This window comes from Crinia signifera, chromosome 19 (assembly GCF_055691185.1).
Source record: "Crinia signifera chromosome 19, ASM5569118v1, whole genome shotgun sequence".
Taxonomy (NCBI): Eukaryota; Metazoa; Chordata; class Amphibia; order Anura; family Myobatrachidae; genus Crinia; species Crinia signifera.
In genome coordinates, this window is record NC_139226.1 from 70,098,739 (window position 1) to 70,111,160 (window position 12,422).

Here is a 12,422-nt window from a genome sequence, read left to right on the forward strand (position 1 = left end):
TTCCATAAGGTTAAGGCACTTCCTGTTTCAGGCTCTTTCTTTTGGCCTGGCCACGGCACCCAGTGTCTTTACGAAGATTATGACTGATGGCAGCTCTTCTTTGTCTTCAGGGCTTGGTTATCATTCCCTATTTAGATGACCTGCTGATAAAAGCAGAGTCAGAACAGCTACTTCAGTAGCACCTGGGGGAAGCAGTTCAATTTTTGCAGGATGATGGCTGGATCCCGTACATGAGAAAGTCCCAATTACTGCCGTACTCTTTTTACATTGGATGTTTCTTTCAGAAGGGAAGGCCAGGGAGTTGGTTTGCTTCATCCTGCAGTCCCACTTACCTTTGCTCTCGATGTGTCTCTTGTTGCAGGGCAAGATGGGTAACCACTTTCGAGACTTTTCAGTTTGCTCAGTTCCACTCCAGTAGTTTTCATTGGAACATTCCCAGGAGTTGTAGAACAGACGTGAGTGAGTCCGCACACAAAGATTCTTGCTCATGAGCGTTTTAGTTAGTATTATAGAAAAAACCAACATAAAGTCATGGTGGCTAATAATGCCTATTAAAAAAGGTTGGTGGTGCTCCCAGTATAAGTTCAGAAGAAAACTCTATTTGAAGGGATTTGGGGTTCTTGCAAGAGATGCAAGAGAAAAAGGCTGATTAAGTCTTTTTGGGGCACTCTTTTATTGTTTAATTATTGTGTATATGTCAAAAAATTAAGATTTAACTTTTATTATGATATGCCTTAAAATTTAATGTACCCTGTCAAATAAGACAAACATCGGTCCTATTGACATAGAAGAATACACACATCCCCAGTTTATTTCTGAGGTCATTAAATTCAGATCTGTATCAAAATTATTCTCACACCATATGGTATTTTGCCTGCTTGGCACAAAACAGATCTGCAGTGACTAGTTAATTTTTTGGTGATTACCCAGTTAGCGAAATTGGTGTTTTACATCAATATTGTTACATAAAACAACTCCACATAATTGCGTGATACCCTGTACAAATATTCAGAGTTATCACTGCTCTCCTCCCAAGAGAGAGACACGCCCCTTAGTTGACTCTTAAAAATAATTAATAATATATCTCCTTTTGATTAAATATATAATGTGGATATATAGAGTCTGGGGTTTGTGTCACCACGCTGTTATTCTAAACACTGATTATAGTTAGATACTCTGTGCAATTGTGACTCTGTTGCCATTCATCAAAATTCTGTACGTTTCATACAATGTTTCAATTCGTTTGGTATACAGAAAGAAGAGAAGAAAGGTGCACTTTCTCTTGTGCTGGGTCCTTTCTCTTCTCCAGTATCATGTAAAATTACATCAAATACTGGGTAAGGATTAGATCCCTCCGTCCTATGTGCACTAAGGTATAGATATAAAGTAGTGTACTGATTCCCTTTGGACCAAAATATTCCTGCTCAGATTGTCCCTGTTGCAATTAATGCAGCGCAGAGAGTACAAACGGCTGGTTTGGCCCAAACAGGTTACACTGAACCTCGATTGTGATAGAGGAGTTCAAAAAAAGGGGGCGCATGCACCTCTTAAGGAGAGAAAGAGGTTTGGGATATTCACACAAACCTCTATTCTGCTGTCTGGCATCTGTTTTATTACAAACATAGAATGGCAGATGAGAGATATTGGTTGGTGTCACCCAAACGGAAAAACATAGGTGGCAGTCCTCTGCTGTTCTGACAATTGGTGCCAGACGCTAGTCCTGATGCTAGTGCATTTGCAGGGCATGCGTTTGTTCCTGTCAGAATGAGAGAGACTACTGAATAAAAAAAAGTTGGCAGACTATATCTGAACAGAGTAGTGCTCCTTTGAACTCAATTGTAGATTCGCACGTGTATTTATATACCAAAGTCACAATCACTCGGACATAACGGTCGACACATAAATAGTGTCGGCTTTAATTAAACAGCGAAAGTGTTTTTCTAACGCATATGAATATCCAACAGCATAGACTTCTTTTAAGATGCAGCTTTAAATATTACATTCAATTTGGTTTTAAAGCATAGTGGTCGACATGTGTAGTTTTTTTATATATATACAGGAAAAAATATATATAAATAAATATATTCTCAGGTCTATGCACGTAATTACCAAATATTCGAATGTTGTATCTTGCTGCCAATATATCCACAATTCACATCAACAATTTGTTTCTGGATAATTGCTATGCAACCTTTTCTGACAATTAATTCACTGAAATAGTTACAAAAGCTAGTTACGTGTAAACAAATGACACGAGCTGTGAGTGAGAAAAGCAATTGCAACAATCACATAGGAGAAAATAGGAGGATTTGCAATTAAATCTTCATCACACCCATTATCAACACAAGGGTCGACATACCATCAGTGTTGACGATTTTTGTGGTAAAAGAATTTTTCTCTAGAGTCTATGCAGGAAAAGAAGCATGCAGTCCTAGGACTGAGTTATTCTAATGATATAAGAAGTTTTTAGTTTTAGGCACAGTGGTCGACATGCAATCAATGTCGACTTGTTATATAAAGAGAGCTTGAAGTCCTGTGCAGAAAACTTTAAACTGTGTTACACATCATACACTGTTACTAGTATATCAAAAGCACATATTTTGGACCATCATTAACAGTAACTTCTTGCTGATTCTTGAATAAGAGCCACACTTTCCACAGACAATTAGGATAGAGATAGCGCTACAACAATAGCCACCCCATAGATTTTGAAGTCCTGTGCAGAAAAGTTAAACTGTCACAGTCTTGACCATCATTAATAATAACTTTTGCGGATTCTTTAATAAGAACCACACTTTCCACAGATAAATGGGGGAGAATAATAATTGATTGCATGTCGACCACTGTGCCTAAAACTAAAAACTTCTTATATCATTAGAATAACTCAGTCCTAGGACTGCATGCTTCTTTTCCTGCATAGACTCTAGAGAAAAATTCTTTTACCACAAAAATCGTCAACACTGATGGTATGTCGACCCTTGTGTTGATAATGGGTGTGATGAAGATTTAGATGCAAATCCTCCTATTTTCTCCTATGTGATTGTTGCAATTGCTTTTCTCACTCACAGCTCGTGTCATTTGTTTACACGTAACTAGCTTTTGTAACTATTTCAGTGAATTAATTGTCAGAAAAGGTTGCATAGCAATTATCCAGAAACAAATTGTTGATGTGAATTGTGGATATATTGGCAGCAAGATACAACATTCGAATATTTGGTAATTACGTGCATAGACCTGAGAATATATTTATTTATATATATTTTTTCCTGTATATATATAAAAAAACTACACATGTCGACCACTATGCTTTAAAACCAAATTGAATGTAATATTTAAAGCTGCATCTTAAAAGAAGTCTATGCTGTTGGATATTCATATGCGTTAGAAAAACACTTTCGCTGTTTAATTAAAGCCGACACTATTTATGTGTCGACCGTTATGTCCGAGTGATTGTGACTTTGGTATATAAATACACGTGCGAATCTACAATTGAGTTCAAAGGAGCACTACTCTGTTCAGATATAGTCTGCCAACTTTTTTTTATTCAGTAGTCTCTCTCATTCTGACAGGAACAAACGCATGCCCTGCAAATGCACTAGCATCAGGACTAGCGTCTGGCACCAATTGTCAGAACAGCAGAGGACTGCCACCTATGTTTTTCCGTTTGGGTGACACCAACCAATATCTCTCATCTGCCATTCTATGTTTGTAATAAAACAGATGCCAGACAGCAGAATAGAGGTTTGTGTGAATATCCCAAACCTCTTTCTCTCCTTAAGAGGTGCATGCGCCCCCTTTTTTTGAACTCCTCTATCACAATCGAGGTTCAGTGTAACCTGTTTGGGCCAAACCAGCCGTTTGTACTCTCTGCGCTGCATTAATTGCAACAGGGACAATCTGAGCAGGAATATTTTGGTCCAAAGGGAATCAGTACACTACTTTATATCTATACCTTAGTGCACATAGGACGGAGGGATCTAATCCTTACCCAGTATTTGATGTAATTTTACATGATACTGGAGAAGAGAAAGGACCCAGCACAAGAGAAAGTGCACCTTTCTTCTCTTCTTTCTGTATACCAAACGAATTGAAACATTGTATGAAACGTACAGAATTTTGATGAATGGCAACAGAGTCACAATTGCACAGAGTATCTAACTATAATCAGTGTTTAGAATAACAGCGTGGTGACACAAACCCCAGACTCTATATATCCACATTATATATTTAATCAAAAGGAGATATATTATTAATTATTTTTAAGAGTCAACTAAGGGGCGTGTCTCTCTCTTGGGAGGAGAGCAGTGATAACTCTGAATATTTGTACAGGGTATCACGCAATTATGTGGAGTTGTTTTATGTAACAATATTGATGTAAAACACCAATTTCGCTAACTGGGTAATCACCAAAAAATTAACTAGTCACTGCAGATCTGTTTTGTGCCAAGCAGGCAAAATACCATATGGTGTGAGAATAATTTTGATACAGATCTGAATTTAATGACCTCAGAAATAAACTGGGGATGTGTGTATTCTTCTATGTCAATAGGACCGATGTTTGTCTTATTTGACAGGGTACATTAAATTTTAAGGCATATCATAATAAAAGTTAAATCTTAATTTTTTGACATATACACAATAATTAAACAATAAAAGAGTGCCCCAAAAAGACTTAATCAGCCTTTTTCTCTTGCATCTCTTGCAAGAACCCCAAATTCCCAGGAGTTGGTCTGGTGATCTTTGAGACAGGAGTGTCTGATTTTGTCTCCAGAGACTCTTCTGTCCCTTCAGTGGTGGTTGGACTCAGACAACTTTTTGAAGGGAAGGTTGCTTTTGGCCTGGTCTTGGGTGATAGTGACTACGGACGCCAGTCTCCAGGGTTGGAGTGCGGTGAACTTGCACCACAGGCTTCCTGCGGAGTCTGTCCTCCTGATAAATGTGCTGGCGCTTCATGCGGCTCCAGGTGCAGTTTGAGCTGACTTACCGGTTTGGATTCAGTCCTACAACACAATGGCGGTGGCTTACATGAACCACCAGGGAGGCACTCACAGCTAGGCAGCTATGCTCGAGGTGATGAAGATCCTGATTTGGGCGGAAACTTATGTTACGTCTCTTTTTGTGATATTTATTCTGGTGATACAGAATGTGGTGGTGAATTTTCCTGCATCTGGAAGTCTTTCAGGCTTTGGTAGTTTGCTGGGGAATGCCGGAGATGGATTTTATGGCCTCACAGCACAATTGCAAGGTGTCCTGTTTCTGTTCTCGAATCAGGGATCCCAGGGCTTTTGAAACCTCCTTGCTAGGGAAGTGGGGATTCTCTAAGACAGTGGTCCATGTGAGGTTGAGGACAACGTTTTTTTTTTATATATATTTTCGTCCCCTCTTGACTGTGTATTGGGATGGTGCTCCGTGTCTCTAGTTGTATACCAATAAGGAAAAAAAAAAAAAGGAAAGAGATTAAATCCGCATACCAGCATAGAAATATACATAGACCGACTCCAATCAATCGACCTGTTATCAACAAATGGAAACTATCTGCAGGAATATCACTTAAACACAAGAGAACCACAGTTTCAATTGGGACAAACAGTGTCTACAGTATGTCTGCTAAATATTAACAATCACCCTAACACACAGAGGGCCTTATTTTGGTTCATTCTTTCTGACAAAATCCTTCTTAGATGGACAAAACCATGTGCACTGCAGGGGGGGCAGATGTAACATGTACAGAGAGAATTAGATTTGGGTGAGTAATTTTGTTTCTGTGCAGGGAAAATACTGACTACTTTATTTTTACACTGCAATATAGATCTCACTTTGAAGTAAAACCCCACCCAAATGTAACTCTCTCTGCACAAGTAACACCTGCCCCACCTGCAGTGCACATGGTTTTGCCCATCTAAGAAGGATTTTGTCAGAAAGAATGAACCAAAATAAGGCCCAGAATTAGAAGTGACAGTGAGACGTCTGAACAGAATGTTACAAAATTGTATCCTGTTCTGACACTGCCATTATTTCTTTCCATCTGCTACTGTAACAAAAAATAACAAATGTTGCAAGTATACACAGCCTGAGGGGATAATATAAATTACATTCATTACTAGATAACACACACAACTTTTCATTTGCTTAAATAAATACCCTAATGCTGCTTTCCCACTGCCTAAACAGGTAATGACCCAGTATTTGTAAATGGGTCTTTAAATGGGTAAGAGCCATAAAGACCCTTTTTCCACTGCAGCTCTTAAACAGTAAATTGCCGTTTAAATGCCGTTTTTGTCACATTCACATTGTACCCCTTTAAACCACAAAGCTACCCGTTTAAAGCCATTGCAAACATGGGCAGTCATATAAATGGACTTTTCTTGCCCCACTGTACAATCATCACATGCAGGAAGCCAATCATGTTCTTAACCTTTATTATTATTATTATTAAATACTGTTTAAGAGCCTTTCCCACTGGCAAAAAAAAGGCTTAAATGGGATAAATGCTGCTTTTTACCCATTTAACCAATACCGGTATTTGTTAAACGGGAAAAGCAACCTGGAGCTTTTCCCACTGCAGCTCCAGGGGGGTTTAAGACCCTGTCTTGGAAAGCTAGAAACCCCCCCAGGGGTTTAAGAGCCCTAGGCTGAAAGCTGAAGGGTCCCCTATTTCCATGGGTACAAGAATTTTAAAAAATCTTCCCTTAGGAACCGGAGATATCTGACTTCAAAGCAGTGGTCCCCATCCAAGCCTGTTAATTGCTGTTCCCATTCAGATATTTCAGGTTCTGTCTGACAAAGTTTTTCTGAGGGTAGAACAAAAAAAGGGGGGGTTTATTAATCGCACAGGAGGTGTAAATTCATATAGAGAAACAGGCCCCTCATATACAATTTTATTGGAGCCAGGCTCGTTTTAATGCTACCACTGGACATCAGGTTAATGCAGAAGTTTTTTAGGAAAGAAAAAGAATGTCTCTGCGTGATGCACCGAGAAGGATCTAATACTAAAATGTAACTTTTATTAGTTTAATGATAAAATATAGCGAAATAAAAAGACACAAAGACATGAAGACATATAACATGTAATAAAAAGGATATCTCTATCTCTATCCTTACAATGTGGGACCCCCACGCTCCCTATATATAGTTATGGTCACTTTAATAGTGATTGCAAAGATGCTGATGACCTGTCATATGCGGAATATCGCAATCATAAAACTGCTATGTAGTACATAGTTGCGAGGTGATCCTGGTGCCTTAAATTTAAAAATGACACATTCTAGATAGAGATGTGTTTGACAGGCAACCGTGATTGTATGTGAATACTGACTATAATGGCCCCTCAGTGGATGTATTACTCACTAAAATACGTTGTGTGTCTCTGGTTTCAACACACACCAGATAAAGCGTCTAAGGCTCCTGAGTTACGTCTGGTCAGTACCAACGTGTAGTAAGGAGCAGGGCGTGCGGCCAGGTAAGTATTAGTTGCCAGGTCTGTAGGGGAGCACGGTGCTCAGTTCAGAGCCACCGTGCAGTCAGCCTGTGAACCGGAGTCCCGGAGGTCGTAGTGTTACGCGTCACACACTGCGCCTCACAGCCGACGGACTCGGCGCTCAGAGATCACTCGCACTAATCACTAAGTATTAAGCTAGACAGATCAAAATGTACGTTTCAATGGGGAAGGGGAGCAGGGGGTAGCCACGAAATGTACGGTCGGCGTACGCTTCGCTATTAAGCTTCATCAGGACCGTTTCGTAGGTGGGATTCTCTAGTTTTTAATTCCATTAAAATCTAGGAAATCTATTTCCGGGAACTGGAGATATCTGCAGTCAAGCAAGCTGTCCTCCCACCAGAAAATTATGAATAATAAGCCCACTCCACTATATACCCCTCCTCTGCGTATTAAACATCCTCTACCCCCCTGGAAGTTATGTATCAGGGCCCCTTCATTCAGCCCAATGCCCCCTTCTCCCACCCCATCTCCCACCATCTGTGCAGTAAATGGGTAATTAGTGGAAATTACTGATCCAGGCCCTACATGCTGAGCGGTTGATATCATACCCCCTGCCACCCGTGGGACATCAAAGCTTCCACCACCCCTACCTCTGGAGGATCGGTAGGGGCCCCAATACATTACTATGCCCAGGGGTCTACACTGCTGTTGACACCCCTGTATGTATGTATGTATATATATATATATATATGTATATGTATGTATATATAAATATGTGTGTGTGTGTGTATATATATATATATATATATATATATATATATGTATGTGTGTGTGTATATATATATATATAGTGGAGTGTGTTGGTGCGGCACTCCCAGGCAATGAACGCGAAGTCTGTGAATCGTGGTGCCTTCCTTGAACAGGCTGCGTCCCACAGCCTGTGTGATAATATGTGCTTGTAACGGCGGCACTCACGCAATAAATCAAACCATGAGACTTGCTGTCACCAACGTTTCCAAGCCAGTGCCGCTTTATCAAGGTGTAGAAGACAATGATTCATTGCATTGCTTTCTTATGTACCTTCCAATTCCCTCCTCCTCTCCACGCTGGCCGCCGTGTGGGTGCCGCCTACTGACGTCACCTCGCTCAGCAACCTCACCTGGACAAGATGAGGGAGGTGGGCATACATTGATCATATTTAACAAACGTAATACAATAAATAAATGTGCATGAATAAGTATATAATAAATCTGTGAATAAGACAGTGACTGAGCAAGTGCTGCCCCATCACTGATGTAAAACTGTATTTTGTAAATGACACGTGCTAAAAACCTTACCCATTCTGTTACGAAACATAAATTACAATGAAGCAAAACTAGCAACACATCTGACCATGTAGATGCAAATAAACTCATCTTGAGCATTATCTCATACGCACTTGTATGATGTTTGAATATTATGTAACGTGCAGCCTGGAATGTATACCCGTTGCCGTGCAGTTGATGCAGTCATAGAAGGACTAATTCACCTTCATATGCTGCAGTAGATGATCATCGGGGCTGCCCGTGTTTGGAATGGTGACTTGTTTACTTTAGCTATTCATAATAAAATCAGAAAACGTTTGTCAATCTATTACAGCTCCAGCCGACACGTGTCGACAGTGCTTGAATCAACTGGATCAACTTGCCACGTTGCCGTGACACCCCTGGAAATTTTATATATAATTGTACCTTCAATTTTTCACTAATATTTTATTGGCAGTGTTTATTTCGTGTTTTATCGTACACTGATCTTTACAGAAGATATGAGTACCCTGTCTGTACATTCAAGCCCATCAAGCCCTTTGGGGCCAAAGTTTCCTGCCGATTAATCCATCGGCTTTCTGCTCTGCATAATTGTAGACCCCTATCTCCCCCTCTTTTTGGTTCAAGGATCTGTTCAATGATGCAGTATCTTAACGCCATCAGTAAATGCCTGGCCTCTGCGAAATGACGGGCGACAGGTTGTTTGCTTACCCCGGTGGTAATGGCACTTTTTATGGAGGGCCGCTGCTCTTTCTTTAAAGGTCCGCAATGTCTTCCCCACGTAGTGGCGGCCACAGGGGCAACTGATTAAATACACCACGAATTTTGATGTTCACGATACTCTCTGTCTGATCTTTATGGGCTTCCCCGAGTATGGAATCATGTATAGTAATGGAACAATGGGAAACTCTAGACATGACTCACGAGTTCTGCTGTCAATAATGGCCTCTGTCACGGCTGCGTCCAGGATATTGTCCAGTTCCAATTTGTATTCCTTAGATGGATCTTTTGACAGCGGACAATAAACAAGTGTGTCCGATAATTGACAAAATATTTCTTGGAGGTAATCAGTGGTGTTTTGTACCACAAATCCCCCTCCTTTGTCCGCTGGACCAAACGTAATTGATGAATCCTCGCTTAAAGATTTAAGCACCTTCCATTCCGCAGAAGAGAAGTTGCCATCAGTGATCTTGCCGGACGAAAGAACTTTAGATATTTCTTGTTCAATGCGTCGGTTAAAGATATTGATGGAGGCATTGGCTGTAAGGGTGTCAAATTTTGATTTCTTTCGTATTTTTGAGGGGATGTCACTAGATTATCCCGGTCCCTCCATATTGTCCTGAAAAAACTCTTAATTTTAACTGACAATTTAATTTGTACTGCTCAATTTTAATCTGGAAGGGGTCAGCTTCTGTTGTTGGGATAAAATTAAGTCCTTTAGACAAGACCTGCAGTTCAATCGGTGTTAAAATTCTTGATTAAATACAGAATTGGTTCTTTTTTCTTCTGTGTCCCCTTAACCCCGTTTGGTGCCCCCCCCCCCCCCGGCAAGTGTAGGTTTGTCTCCGCGTGCCAATTGATTGCGGGTACGTACGCCTAAAGGGGACGGACCGCGGACATTGTTGGGACCTTCTACTTCACTGGCATGATCCATCTTCCCTTGACGATTCAGTGTCACGGATATTGTGATTGAATCGCTGAAAGGTCCATTTCTTGTAAGGGAGAAAGGAATTGTCGCCCCCGGTGAGCCAAGGGTAAACAAGGTGTTTTTTATGGTAACATATACTTTGACCATCATTGTTTCATTTGAAACATTTTTTAGGGAAATACAATAAAAGCTCATTTTTAACAAATAAGCAAACAAAATCTATTAGTGGAGCCTTACAAAATTAACCCCAGAGTGCACTGATTAAGTATCTTTCATTTTTCTTAATTTTTGCTTTAGAGGTTGAGGACTTGCAAGACCACAGGAACTGGGTCAGGGTGACATTCAGTGATGTGAGCACCAGAAATATTACACTTACCGTTTTAAATTGTTGCAAGGGCTGGATTTTGTCCAGGATGGACTTACGGTTGGTGTGAGTCTTAAGTCGTTAAAGGTGCAGATCTCGGCCATGTCCATTTATTTTCAGTGAGTGGCCCTCCTGCTGGTGATGCAGACTTTTTTTTGCAGGGCCTGGTTCAAGCCGCCCTACTGTCCACCTGTGGCTGTGTGGAATTTGTCTTTGGTTCTCTTTGGTTCTCTTGGGACACCCCGCTTAACCATTTGGAAACCTATGTGCTTTGTTTAAATTCACCTATCTGCAGATTACCATTTATGGTGGCAGTATCCATGAGTAACGGAGCTGGTCCCATTAGTTCATCCGGTGCTGAGGCACTGTGCTCTGCTTAGCTCGCCATTCTGCAGATTACCACACATGGTGGCAGCTTGAGTGATAAACAGAGACGGTGCCAGGATAGTCTGTACTTGGGCTCAATATTGGGGTCAATAGAGTGACACCCCAGCCCACTCTCATCTGGGAGACCAGGGTTGATTTACCAGTGTGCACCCCATCATACATCATTCATTAATTGAAGTTAGCTGTGCCCACTGGGGTATGATTACCCAGTCTAGATAAGTGGGTACAAGGATCCAGGCAGCAGGAAGAGATTGGAACTAGTATTTAAACTTCCAATCCACTGCACGGATCGGCTTATCCACACACTGTTCAAAAACACCCTACATATTTTTTGAATAAAGACTGAACACAGAGCAATCCCTGCCCGCCACCTTTGTTTTATGTATGTCATCCCAACTGTATATGTCGATGTAGGTTTTTTAAACTAATTTTCACAGCCTTTTAAAAAATAAATCAATAAAGGTTAATTTTTATGTTGGTTAATTAGAGGTGCAACAACAAAAAGGACACTCTTTTTGTTCTCTTTCTTCCAATTCTGCCGTGTCCAAAGGTAGCACACCCCTGTTCCTAGAAATAACAGATACAATAAACAGAGGACATATTAAGGGGTCCGGTTATTATCTCTGTCTTGTGCGAATGACACACCCTTCCCCCCCCCATATCTGTTCTCTTGGGACTCCAGAGGGCTCTGTTTGAGCCTTTGGAGTCGGTGGACCTCAAGTTTCTTACATGGAAATTTACCTTTCTTCTGACAATTGCCTCGAGCCAGGAGCATTTCGGAATTGGGGGCTTTGTCATGCAAGCCTCTGTTGCTGGTTTTTCATGATGGATAGGGCTGTTCTTTGAACTGTGCCCTACTTTATTCTGAAGGTTTCGGAATTTCATGTTAATCAGGAGATTGTTCTTCCAGTTTTCTGTCCTCCATTGGGGGCTAAGAACAAGGGAAAACTCTTAAATCTAGATGTGGTGGGGCCCTTCCAGTGTACCTCTCTAGAGTATCATCCCTCCATAGGATGGATTCCTTGTGGGTTCTCTACGATGCTCATAAGGGGGTTGGCCGGCCTCTGAACAGACGATTGCTTGTTGGTTGAGGTCGGTCATTATGTTTGCTTACACTAAGGATGTTAGACCGGTTCTGGCCAAGATTACTGCTCATTCAATGAGGGCTGTTTTGTCTTCCTGGGCTTTGGCTGAGGCAGGGCTGCTACTGTACCTGGTCCTCTGTCCACACATTTGCTGAATTCTACCGTTTCCATGTGTTTGCTTCAGAGGATCACTTCT

The 12,422-nt window shown here is 41.0% G+C and overlaps 1 protein-coding gene across 10 annotated transcripts in view; it reads left to right on the forward strand.

Moving 5' to 3' along the window:
- KAZN (kazrin, periplakin interacting protein) overlaps positions 1–12,422 on the forward strand; it is a 679,557-nt gene that overhangs the window by 541,045 nt on the left and 126,090 nt on the right. The gene's annotated exons all lie outside the window — the stretch shown is intronic.